Below are 11808 nucleotides of genomic sequence, written 5' to 3' on the forward strand. Positions count from 1 at the left end.
TGAGGGCCCTCCAGCAAGTGTGTGAGGGGAGAGACACAGACCCCTCTAGCCTCTGTTTCCTGATCTGTAGGAAGGCATGGATTGAGAATCACTTGTATTTGCTGAAGATTATACAACTCCCAGGGCTTCTCAAACCAGACGGTTGGAAAACATGGTGCATTTCGGGTAGAGCCAAGACTAGGATGAAGCCAGTGAGACCCTCACCAGGGGCTCAGCATTTAAGTGCGTGCATGTGTGCTCCGTTGCTCAGTTGCCCGACTCTGTGTGACCCCATGGACTGTAGCCCGCCAGGCTTCTCTGTCTATGGGATTTTCCTGGCAAGAGTATTGGAGTGGGTTACCATTTCCTTTTCCAGGGGATCTTCCCAACCCAAGGATCGAACCCATGTCTCCTGCATTGGCAGGTGGATGCTTTACCACTGAGCCACCTGGGAATCCTTCAGGATTTAAGGGGAGGAGTCAAAAAACTCAGGAAAACAAGATAAATAATATTTAAGGCAATATTTCACCAAATCAAAATTAACACAAAAATCCATGATGGATAGAACATCCAAATTGTAAATAAAGACTCATCTTTGGGGAATTCCCTGGCAGTCTAGTGGTTAGGACTCTGCTCTTTCACTGCCAAAGGCATGGGTTCAGTCCCTGATAAGGGAACTGGGATCCTGAAAGCTGGGCAGCATGACCTAGATGAAGGAAAAAAGGACACATTTTTAATGACCTGACCCATTGCTTGTACTACCTGCCATGTACCCCTTGCACTAGTCCCAGCCCTGATTCCAACAAAATTTTACTCATGAAACCATTGACCACTCCACTGGTACTTTTTTTTTTTAAAGGCTGCTCTGTGTGGTATATGGGATCTTAGTTCCCTGATTAGGGATCGAACTCATTGCTGCATTGGGAGCTCGGAGTCTTAACCACCGGACCACCAGGGAAGTCTCCATTGGCCATACATTATTGGTCTGATTTTCTAAAAATATTACCTTTAAATTATTATTAGATTATTATGTACGTATTTTAAGAATTATTTTTGTATTTATATTTTTGGCTGCACTGGGGCTTTGTCGCTGCACACAGGCTTTCTCTAGTTGCAGTAAGCAGGGGCTACTCTCTAGCTTTCGAGCATGGGCTTCTCATTGAGATGGCTTCTCTTGGCGCTCAGCGGAGGCTCACGGGCTTAGCTGTCCTGCGGCACGTGGGACCTTCCCGGTCCAGGGGTCGAACCTGTGTCCCCTGCGTTGGCAAGCAGATTCTTCATCACTGGATCACCAGGGAAGCTCTTATTATTTATCTTGTTTACTGAGTTTTGCTGGTGTCCCTGTAAATTTTGAATTCCAGGCAAGTGCTTCTTCACTCATCTCACCCCAGACAGGGGTGTCACATGTCCAGAATTTAGTAGCTGGACCAGAGGGAGATGGCATTGATGCCAACTGTCCTGTGAGCTCAGAAAAATCATGCCCAAGTGCCTACAATGCCCCGTTGTCAGTAATGTGTATGTACACTGATGCTTCAGGTGAAAATCTGAATAAACCAAGGGACAGGCTTTGAGGGGCCTTGTGGCCACACCAGGGGCAGAGGGCGCTGGTGTTAGTGGCAAGCTCTGGCTGATGCTGGGCTTCAGGGTCACTGCGGCACATGAGTGAAGGTGCCAGGTTGGATATCTGGGCTGAACACAGAACATGTGGAGGGGTCAGTATAAAGCTGGTGGCGGGAGCTAGAGTTGGGGAGTGAGGAGAGGAGAAGAGAGGGTGAAAGTCAGAGCCTGTGGGACTCTGCCATTCAAAGGCCAAGTGCAGGCATTTCGCTGGTGGCCCGGTGGCTAAGATGCTACACTTCCTATGCAGGGTGCCTGGGTTGGATCCCTGGTCAGGAACGTAAATACCACGTGCCGCAACTGAAGATCCTGCATGCTGCAACTAAGACCTGGCACAGCCAAAATAAATGAATGAATAAATATTTTACAAAGGAGCTCTTTCCACCGTCTTTCTGTGCTGCCAGAATGGTGCTCATGAATGTCCTGACTGATGCGCTCAAGTGTATCAGCAATACCAAAAAGAGAAGCAAACGCCAGGTGCTTGTTAGGCCGTGCTCCAAAGTCATCATCAGGTTTCTAATTGTGATGATGAAGCATGGTTACATTGGCAAATGTGACATCATTGATGATCATAGGCTGGGAAAGTTATTGTGAACCTCACAGGCAGGCTGAATGAGTGTGGAGGGATCAGCCCCAGATTTGATGTGCACCTCAAAAATCTAGAAGAATGGCACAATAACCTGCTCCCATCTCGTCGGTTTCGTTTCATTGTCCTGACAACCTCAACTGGCATCATGGACCGTGAAGAAGCAAGGTGAAAACGTACAGAAGGAAAAAAAAAATCCTTGGATTCTTTTTCTAGGGATGGACTGTATACAAATAAAATGCCTCAGAGGGAAAAAAGAAAGACAGAGCAGGGACTGCCCTGGTGATCCAGTGGTTAAGACGCCATGCTTCTAACGCAGGGGGTGTGGGTTCGAACACTGGTCGGGAAACTACGATCCCATGTGGCATTCAGTGCATCCAAACACACAGACAGACGGAAAGAAAGGCCAAGAGCAAACATCACAGGTGGCCAGAGACACTAGAGGAAGCCCAGGAGAGAGTGGTGTTCCACAAACCAGAGAAAGAGATGATTTCAAAGAGGGAGGGACCAGTGTGGTCTGATGCATCAGGCAGATCAGGACTAGACGTGCTCATTGGATGTGAGCTCATGGGGTGGGAATGGTGAGTGGGGCAGAAGTTTGCCTTAGAGAGAGAAGGGGGAGTGGAGGCGTAAGGCTATGGAGGGGTGGGGGCGGGAGCCTGAGGCGGGTATCAGGAAAAGGAGGGCAGATTTTTGTTCTGGTTTCATTTTAGAAGAGGCTCGAGCTTGCTTGAATGCCAGTCTCACACAACAGCCTGCCTGCATGACGATCTGAAATTTCTCTGCCTAGATCTGTGCCCAGCAGAAATTTTAGATTTAGCAGGAAATGCTTAAAAAAAAAAAAGTCACAGTTTCCAAGGGAAGAAGAATAAGGGTCAAGGGCAGAGGGCACCCTAGGAACATGAGGGAAGACCCCTCAGAGGAGATGGACCTGGGGCTGCATCCCGAGGATGGGTATCTCCATCAAGCCACAAATGCTCACTGGGCACCTGAGCTGCGTTGAATAGAATCTCCCCCAAGTTCATGTTCATGCGGAACCTCAGGATATGACTTTATCTAGAAACAGGTTTTTGCAGATGTCATTAGTTAAGAGAGGTTCATCCTGTAGAGGGCCTCCCATGTGGCGCAATGGTAAAGAATCCACCTGCCAATGCAAGAGACACGGGTTCGATCCCTGGAGAAGGAAATGGCAACCCACTCCAGTATTCTTGCCTGGAGAATCCCATGGACAGAGGAGTCTGGCGGGCTACAGTCCACGGGGTTTCAAAGAGTCGGACATGACTGAGCGCACACACACAGACACTGGGGTAGGGTGGACCCTAATCCAACGCCTAGTGTCCTCATAAGAAGAGAAAACAGACATGGAGACATTCGACGGATCAGAGATAGAGGGGTGCAGCTGCAAGCCAAGGATCGCCAGCAGCCACCAGAATTCAGGAGGGAGGTGTGGGTTGGACTCCCTCTCAGAACCTTCAGAGGGAGCCGACCTTGCCAAGCATCTTGATCTCAGACCTCTGGCCTCCAGAATGGGGAGAGAGTACAATTCTGTTGCCTTGGCCTTCCACCCCTGCCCTGAACTGCCTCCTCACCCCCTCGTTTGTGGTCCTTTAGTGACAGCCACAGGAAACCAACACAGCACCTACTGAGTGAGTGTTTTGCTCAGTGCTCTTCCAGGCGCTGGAGATACCGAAGTAGACAGCTCCCCCAGGTTCTCGGAAAGCGGAGCCTATCTGGGGCCACCAGGATGTTCTGGAGCGGGTGTCACTTGGCCTTCATCCTTGCAAGCTGTAGGGGTTATCCAGAGCGATGGGAAAGCAAGGAGATGTGAAAGCCGGGAGGTGGCTGGAGCCAAGGAAGGGATGGGACCAGTGGGCCACAGGGAACCGGAAAAACACGCACTTGGTTCTGGCGTGCTCTGGCCACCCCAGAGGGAGGCAGGCCTTTAGGGAAATGGCATGATTTTTTCTTTTTTTTTTTTTTTGCTGTGGTGCCACATTACGTGCAGAATCTTTTTCGTTCCTTTGACTGCCCTGGGTCTTAGTTGCATCATGTAGGATCTAGTTCACTGACCAGGGATGAAACCTGGGCTGAATGCATTGGGAGCTTATTTTCTCAACTACTGGACCACCAGGGAAGTCCCCCCAGGTTTTTTTTTTTTAATCTATTTTGGCTGGGCTGGGTCTTGGCTGCTGAAGGGGCTTTTCTCTAATTGTGCTGTGCGGGGTCTACTCTCTAGATGTGATGGGAGGGCTCCTCATTGCAGTGGCTTCTCTTGTTACAGAAAGCACAGGCTCCGTGGATGTGGGATCTTCCTGCCCAGGAATCAAACCTGTGTCTCCTGAATTGGCAGGTGGATTCTTTACCACTGAGCCACCAGGGAAGCTTCCCCTTCCCATCCAGTTTTTTAAAATATTTATTTATTTAGTTTTGGCTGCAGCAGGCTTCCTTGACCCACACACAGCATGTGGGATCTTAGATCCCTGACCAGGAATTGAAATCACGTCCCCTGCATTGCGAGGCAGATTCTTCACCACTGGACCACCAGGGAAGTCCCCACCCAGTTTGTTCTTAACTGGACAGTTTTGAGCGTATCAGGGCAGCCTGGGCGGGGAGAACCATGGGCTCCAGGGCCAGGCTGAGTGGGGCCAAGAGGAAGGGTGTTGGGTGTGAAATGAGGGCTCGAGGGGTGACATCTGAGGGCAGAGACGCACGTGGGGCAGGAATGGGCGAGGAGGCGAATCCCCAGGGCCAGCCGGCAGGCGCGTGGGCTGGAGTACTGGGAAACGAGTGTGCAGAACAGGGCCTGCCAGGGTGCTGGCAGAGTGTCCGTGAACTCAAAGCCAGCACGGCCTTCCAGCGCAGCCCTGAAAAGTGAGACGCTTTTCTTTTGGGGGGCTGCACTGCAGGGCATGTGGGATCTTAGTCCCCTGACCAAGGATCAAACCCAGGCCCCCTGCGTTGGAAGCAGGGAGTCTCAACCACCGGACAACCAAGGAAGTCCCCAAAGTGGGGAGGGTTTTGCAAGATGATCCTGCCATTCCAGGCAGAGAGGCTGAGGAGAGAGAGCTGCCAAGGCTCAGCGTCTGAGCTGTGTGGGCCTGAAGGGGCCCCAGCTTCAGGGAGAGATAAGACATCTGAGCAAGATCTCAAAGGGAAGAGGCAGTAGAATGAAGCTCAGCTGGATATGAAGATGAAAGACAAGGGGAAGGAAGGAGGCCCCGGATGGGACGGACTCAGAGAACAGAGGAAGGGCCTGGTCTGAAGAGGAAGCTGCTGTGGGCAGTGTGGGGACAGGTTCAGTTCCGGTGACAGTGAGAAAATCTCAAGGAGAAGGGTTTGGAGCTCCAGAGACGGGGGTGGCGTGGAGGACAGACTCTAGGTAAGAAAGGCAAAAGGAGGACTTCCCAGTGGTGCAGGGGTTAAGACTCTGGGTCCCCATAGCAGGGGGCACAGGTTCAATCCCTGGTCAGGGAAGTTCCACCTGCCTTGCAACACAGCCAAAAAAAAGAGAGAGAGAAAGGAGAAAGCTGGAGAAGAGAGGACTCAGAGTGAGGGGGCTGGAGTGGAGGGGAGGCCAGGGTACTAGGTACCCCAACATTAGGTCTACAGCTATGGCTAGTCCTGGGAGAGACTTGCCCCCTCAGATTTAAGTTTAGGAGGATCTTTGGGGGAAACTGGAGAAGGAAATGGCAGCCCACTCCAGTATTCTTGCCTGGAAAATCCCATGGACAGAGAAGCCTAGTAGGCTACAGTCCATGGGGTCGCAAAGAGTCGGACATGACTGAGCAACTAAACTTGGGGGAAATAGCAAGTTGGGTAGCGTGGCCCAGGCCTCTGGGGCCAGCTACAAGTTGATAGAGGCCCTGGCAGAGGAGGGCAAGCAGGCAGAGGAGGGTGACAGGCAGCAGGAAAGGGACAGGGCTGGTGGAGTAGGAGAGGGGCCTGTGAACAGAAAGGTGCCCCGGGACCCAGTGGCGGCAGCGGCCAGAAAAGCCTGGATGGACTGTCCCCACTAACCCAGCAGAGGGCACTCTGTCCTTGCCAAGGACACCACAGGGTCACAGGCACAGGCCAAGACCCGGAGAGAGGGGCAGAGGGACCAGGATCCCATCCTGGAGCTTCCCAGTAATTAAAATATTTTTAGGGATTTCCCTGGTGGTCCAGTGGTTAAGACTCCCAATACAGGGGGCATGGGTTTGATCCCTGGTTGGAGAACTAAAATCCCCCATGCCACATAGTGTGGCCTTAAATATATATACATATTTTTTTAAAGGATAAAAAATATGTATATATATTAAAGGATCCCAAGATCCTGGAATGAGGGACTGACTTGGAGCAGGTAATACTCCATTCCTTCATTAAGCCAATGAGGTAGTATCTGAACAGTACTTAGAACCTCCTCCATACATGGTGACCCTTATGGTTACAGTTATTATTATTCTATGCTACACCCTGTATTAAGTGCTGGGGCAATGTTTGATCAGCTGGGCAAGAAAGTTCCCTAAGGCTCAAGGAACTCAGTAGGATTAGGGCCTCAACACGGGAGGTCTGGGAGGCCTTCCTGGAGGAAGGGGCTTCTAAGCTGACATGTGCAGGTCAACCAAGGGCTGACCACGTTTTTCGTTCTTTGGAAAAAAAGATCATCAGGACAGAGTGTTTCAGGGAATGAAAACAACTGTGCAGACGCAAGGATCTCAGGCAGGGTTGGCAGATCAGCAGTAGAACTTGGAGGTTGTTATTCTTAGTGATGTGTGGCAATTGTGTCATTCAATACTAATTGTTTAGTCGCTAAGTTGTGTCCGCCTCTTTGCGACCCCAAAGACTGTAGCCCACCAGGCTCCTCTGTCCATGGGATTCTCCAGGCAGGAATACTGGAGTGGGTGGCCAGTTCCTTCTCCAGGGCATCTTCCCAGACCCAGGGATCCAACCCACGGAGGATTCTTTACCACTGAGCCACCAGGGAATCCAACTACTGACTACTTAGAATTAATTCCTAAAGGTTTATGACTTTGAGCAGATGCCTCAGTTTGCTTCTCTGGGTCCCTGTTCGCTCACTCCTCATTTTACAGCTGTGATATGCTCTAAGAAAACAGGGCCTGATGACCAGGCTGCACCCTCAGACCAACCCCTGGGGCACAGTCACAGAGGAAGGCTTCGGGGATGACCTGTGGGAGTCTGCAGCCACAGTGACTATGCCCCAATCTGGTGGGAGCTTTATTCTGAAGAAGTACCCAGCATCTGGGATGGTGGAGGGGGTTTGCCCACAGCCCTCTGAGTCTCATCCTGTTGAGCAGAGGTCGAAGATTAGAGTGGGGCTCCCTAGAGGACAGTGGGGTCCTGGGAAAGCTCGTTTGACTTTTCCAGAGAGGGTAAGAGCCTCCAGGAAGCCCCTGGACATTGAGTCCCTGGGTAGGGCCAGAGTACCCGCAAATGGGGTGGAGGGCTACACCCAGCCTGTTCTGAGCACCCAGGGCAGGTCTAGTCAAGTTCCAGGTTTCAGGTGAGATTCCTGGGACAGGGTGCCAAGTGAGAGTCCTCGACTTTGTGCAGAAAACAAGCCACAGTAAAGTGGAAGCAAGCCTATTTAGAGAAATAACACATTCCATAGACTGAAAGAGGTCCCTCTCTTTCACAGAAAGTGAGAGTGGTTCTGGTGTATGGGCTGTTCATTTTTATAGGTTGGTAATTTCTAACAAGTAGGAGGATTATTTCAACTATTTTGGGGTAGAAGTGGGGATTTCCAGGAATTGGGCCACCACCTACTGTTTTGGTTGGCCTTGGAACTATCTTGACACCTGTGTCATTTAGCGTATGCTAATGTGTTACAATGAGCACATAATGAGGCTCAAAGTCTAAGAGAAGTTAGATCTTCCCCTATCTCCGTCCTGCTTGGTTCTAAGTACTTTTTTTGTATTCTCAACGACTGCATCATTTGTGTGTGTGTGTATGTATGTGATACTTGGAATGACTGTACCCTGCCCCCTCCCCTCCTGTCTCACTGCCACCCAGTACTGGGCCAAGCTGAGATAAGGGGTATCCAGATGGTGTAGACCCTGGAGTGTGAGCCTCTTTTGTCCCCTACACAGGACCTCTCAAATCCTGAGACCATCCCTTTGGGACCATGGGATAAACCTTAATCCCCTCCTCCCAAGGTTTGTATCCAGGGAAGCTCAGGCTAAGATGAATATCCCCCAAATAAGAGGCAATCCCAGCCCTGTGACTGTCGCCAAGAAAATGAACCACAGGCACAGAAGTCTAAGGTATGACTCACAACTCGATACAGTATCTCTTACCTCATTCACCCAGAAGTTAAGCTATCCCAGTGGGTGGGAAGTGGTATCTCATTGAAGGTTTGGTTTGCATTTCCCCTGATGAATAATAATGTTGAGTATTTTTTCAATGGGCTTGTTGGCCATTTGCATATCTTCTTTGGAGAAATACATATTCATATATTTCACCCATTTTTAATGAAAGTATTTGTCTTTTTACTGTTTGTAAAAAGTATTTGTAAAAATTATTTGTTTTTTTACGGTTGAGTTGTGAGAGTTCTTTATATAATTCTCAGTGCAGGTCCCTTATCAAATATATGATTTGCAAATATTTTCTCCCACTCTGAGAGTTATCTCTTCACTTTCCTGATGATGTCCTTTGGTGCACAAGGGTTTTAGTTTTGGGGCTGCACCACGCAGCATGCAAGGATCTTAGTTCCTTGACCAGGGATCAAACCCATGGCTCCTGCAGTGGAAGCACAGAGTCTTAGACCGTCAGGGAAGTCCAATTGTTTTGCCATCCAATTTATGTGTGTTTTTTTTTTCCCCCTTGTCACTTGTGCTTTTGGGGTAGTGTCGAAGAACCCATTGCCTGATTCAAGGTCATGAAGAGTTACTGCTATGCTTTCTTCTAAGAATTTTTACAGTTCTAGTGTTGTGTTTTTTTCTCTTTAAGCGGTATGAGGTAGCAGTCCAACCACATTCTTTTACATGCAGCTATCCAGCACTGTTTGCTGAAAAGACTATTCTTCGCATCCTTTACTGTCCCAGCACCCTGACGGAAAATTAACTAACTGTAAATGTAAGGGCTTATTTTCAATTCTATTTCACTGATCTATATGTCTACCCAGTAGTAAGTACCACACCATCTTGATTTCTGTAACTTTGCACTAACTATACATTTTAAACAATACATATCAAGGCTTGGCTAGGTGGGAGAGGAGCGCGTGCGGAGGTGGGGGCCTTCTTACCCGCTCCCAGGGCTGAGAGGTCCACCTGCTTCTCTGCTCCCCGACAGCTGCCTGCCCGGCATCCCCTGGATGTGGCCTTCAAAGCTCTAGGTTTTCACTGGAAGGAAGCGAAAGCCTCGCAAGAAGGAACCCTGCATCCTGGCCGCCCACGCGACTGCGGCCGGGAGGTGCCATCTCTTACCCCAGGCTTTCTGCCTTCCACTCCCGGGGCCCCGGAATCAGAGCGGGAAGATCAACAAGCTGGATAGTGAGCAGGTGGGCTACGCCAATTACTTGTTAATTACATACCAATGCGCCCCTAGGCGCCGGGAGCCGGGCCGGGGCTGCTGGAGTGGTCCGGACCACTCGAGGGAGGGGGCGAGCTGGCGAGCAGAGGTGTCTGCCCGCCCCCGCCTCCCCGCTCCCCCGGCCTGGCCCCGAGGCCTCCCGCCCGGCTCCCGGAGACGCGGAGGTGGTCCCGCCCACCCGCGCCCTGCGCCCGCCCTTCGGTCCCCGCTGCCGCCAGGCGTCCTGCCGCCTCCTCCGCGGGCGGGCCGAGCCGCAGGAAGCCGCGCTCGGCAGGAGTGGAGCCGCCCCTCCGCCGGGCCCGTGCGAGCCGGTGAGCAGGCTCCCCAGGCACCCCCACGGCCCCCGAGGTGTCTTCCCGCGCCGGGGTCCCCGTGGGCGCCGTCGCGGACCTGCCCCGCCGGGGGCCTCCGGGGCCCTTTCCCAGCCTGCTGGGGGTGAGGATCCGGAAAAGTTCCTTGTCCGGGTCCCGCGGGCCGCTCCAGCCTGGGATGGCTGGGGACCCCCATGGCCTGGCGGGTGAGGGGACTGGCACCACCCAAGGCCCGGGCTGAAACCTCCACGGGGGACGCTGCCTGGACGTCCCAGAAGCCCCACCCAGAGGAGATCCGCCGTGAGGGGGAGGGTGGGAAGCAAGCTCTGTGGAAACTGATCCGGACGGCAGGGAATGTGCCAGGGTGGCAAGAGGTCATGAGGTTCCTGCTGCCTCGCCCATCCCCCTTCCGAGCCGTGGTCAGCGGGGGCCCCTGTCTGGGTGGTGGGGGCACCTTTGGAGGCAGAGAAGGGAGGAGGGTGACCGGCTCCAGCTGGCCCACCTCTGGAACCGCCTTCTTCCTTCCCCGGGCTCCTGCCAGGTCCAGGAATCTGAGGGCTTGTCCACCCCAAGCTCAGGCTGGCTCACGCTGCTCCTCTGTGCGGCAGGAACCTCGCTCCTGCCTGTCCTCTGCCCTGGGCTTCAGGCTGGGCATCCTGCCTGGTGTGGAGCCTGGGGAGGGAGGGGGTCTCCAGGGTCAGGCCATCCTTCTGCTGTTGGTAAAGCTGATGGTTCCTTGTTTTCCTCTCACCAGCTCTTTCGCCAGGAGGAGAGAGCAGAGGTCCAGGGGGAGGCCCTTGCACACTGGGACCCTAACCCCAGACCCCTGCGTAAGAGCATCACTGCCCTTTTTTGCTTGTACCTGCAAGCTCGGGGCGGGGGGCGGGGACCGATTCTGAGGGCCTGACCAGTCTCCTGGCAAAAGATGGGAGGCCCTAAAAAACAGACTGGGCACTGTGTGTCATGGGAGAAGGACAGGAGATGTCATCTGAACTTCCGTCCACACAGCCAGCTTTGGGTCACCTGGGCTTGAAGACAGTCGTTCTCTCTGGGCAGCAGGTCCCGTGGCAAGCTGCTCGCTTCCAGTCCCGGGAAGTGGGAGGGAAGCAGCTCCAGCCCCGTCTCCCTCCTTGCCCCAACCACACACCAGGCAGGCGGTGATCATGACTCCTGGTTCCAGGTACAAAGGGAAGACGGCTTCTCTGCCGGGGCAGAGGCGGAACCAGAGCCCACACTGCTGCTCTGTTCCGCTTGAGTCTTCTGGAATGGACCTGCCTGCCCGGAAACCAGCTCACCCTTGTTCCTGGGCTTGCCTGCCCCCCCGGGGAACACAGGTGAGTCACACTGATATTACCTTTTGTGCTCAGGTGGAGGCCAGGTGGGCGGCTGTGAACAGGTCCCTCCCTGCTCATAGTGTGGAAGAGGGAGGAGAAGTGCAGGTGACAGCGATAAACATGAAAGGATCCACTCCAGTTTGGTGTGAAAACTACTATTAAGGAGAGGAGTACAGGAAAGGGCCTAGAGTTGGGGGTCAGCATAGCTTCGTGGAGATGCCGCTGGGGCTGACTCTTGAAGGACCGACTGGACTTCTCTCTGGCTGAGGATTTTGGAATCTCGGCAACCAAGTTCCCGAGGAGGGACCAGCTGGCTCAGGGAGGGGGTGCTGGAGGACCAACAGGAGAGAAAAGCTATGCGTGTGACCTGGGAATTGCATGGGGGCTGTATGGGAGGGCACAGCCTCCTTGGAGAAGGCCGAAGTCTGCAAGCCAGCTCCTAGAGGGGGGCCAG

General features: G+C 52.7%; 1 protein-coding gene and 1 pseudogene across 8 annotated transcripts in view; both read left to right on the forward strand.

Annotated features, from left to right (window-relative positions):
- Positions 1-2001: 2001 nt before the first annotated feature.
- On the forward strand, positions 2002-2398 carry LOC136150030 (small ribosomal subunit protein uS8-like; annotated as a pseudogene).
- A 7153-nt stretch (positions 2399-9551) lies between these two features.
- Positions 9552-11808, forward strand: part of SLC16A5 (solute carrier family 16 member 5) — an 18992-nt gene continuing 16735 nt past the window's right edge. Inside the window, exons 1-3 of one of the 8 annotated variants that reach the window (XM_065908825.1) lie at positions 9919-10020; positions 10775-10850; positions 11201-11354. The gene's annotated coding sequence lies outside the window, so the exon portion shown is untranslated. The other 7 variants (XM_065908827.1, XM_065908829.1, XM_065908824.1 and 4 more) reach the window with 7 other exon arrangements.

The sequence above is a fragment of the Muntiacus reevesi genome, chromosome 18, assembly GCF_963930625.1.
Source record: "Muntiacus reevesi chromosome 18, mMunRee1.1, whole genome shotgun sequence".
Taxonomy (NCBI): domain Eukaryota; kingdom Metazoa; phylum Chordata; class Mammalia; order Artiodactyla; family Cervidae; genus Muntiacus; species Muntiacus reevesi.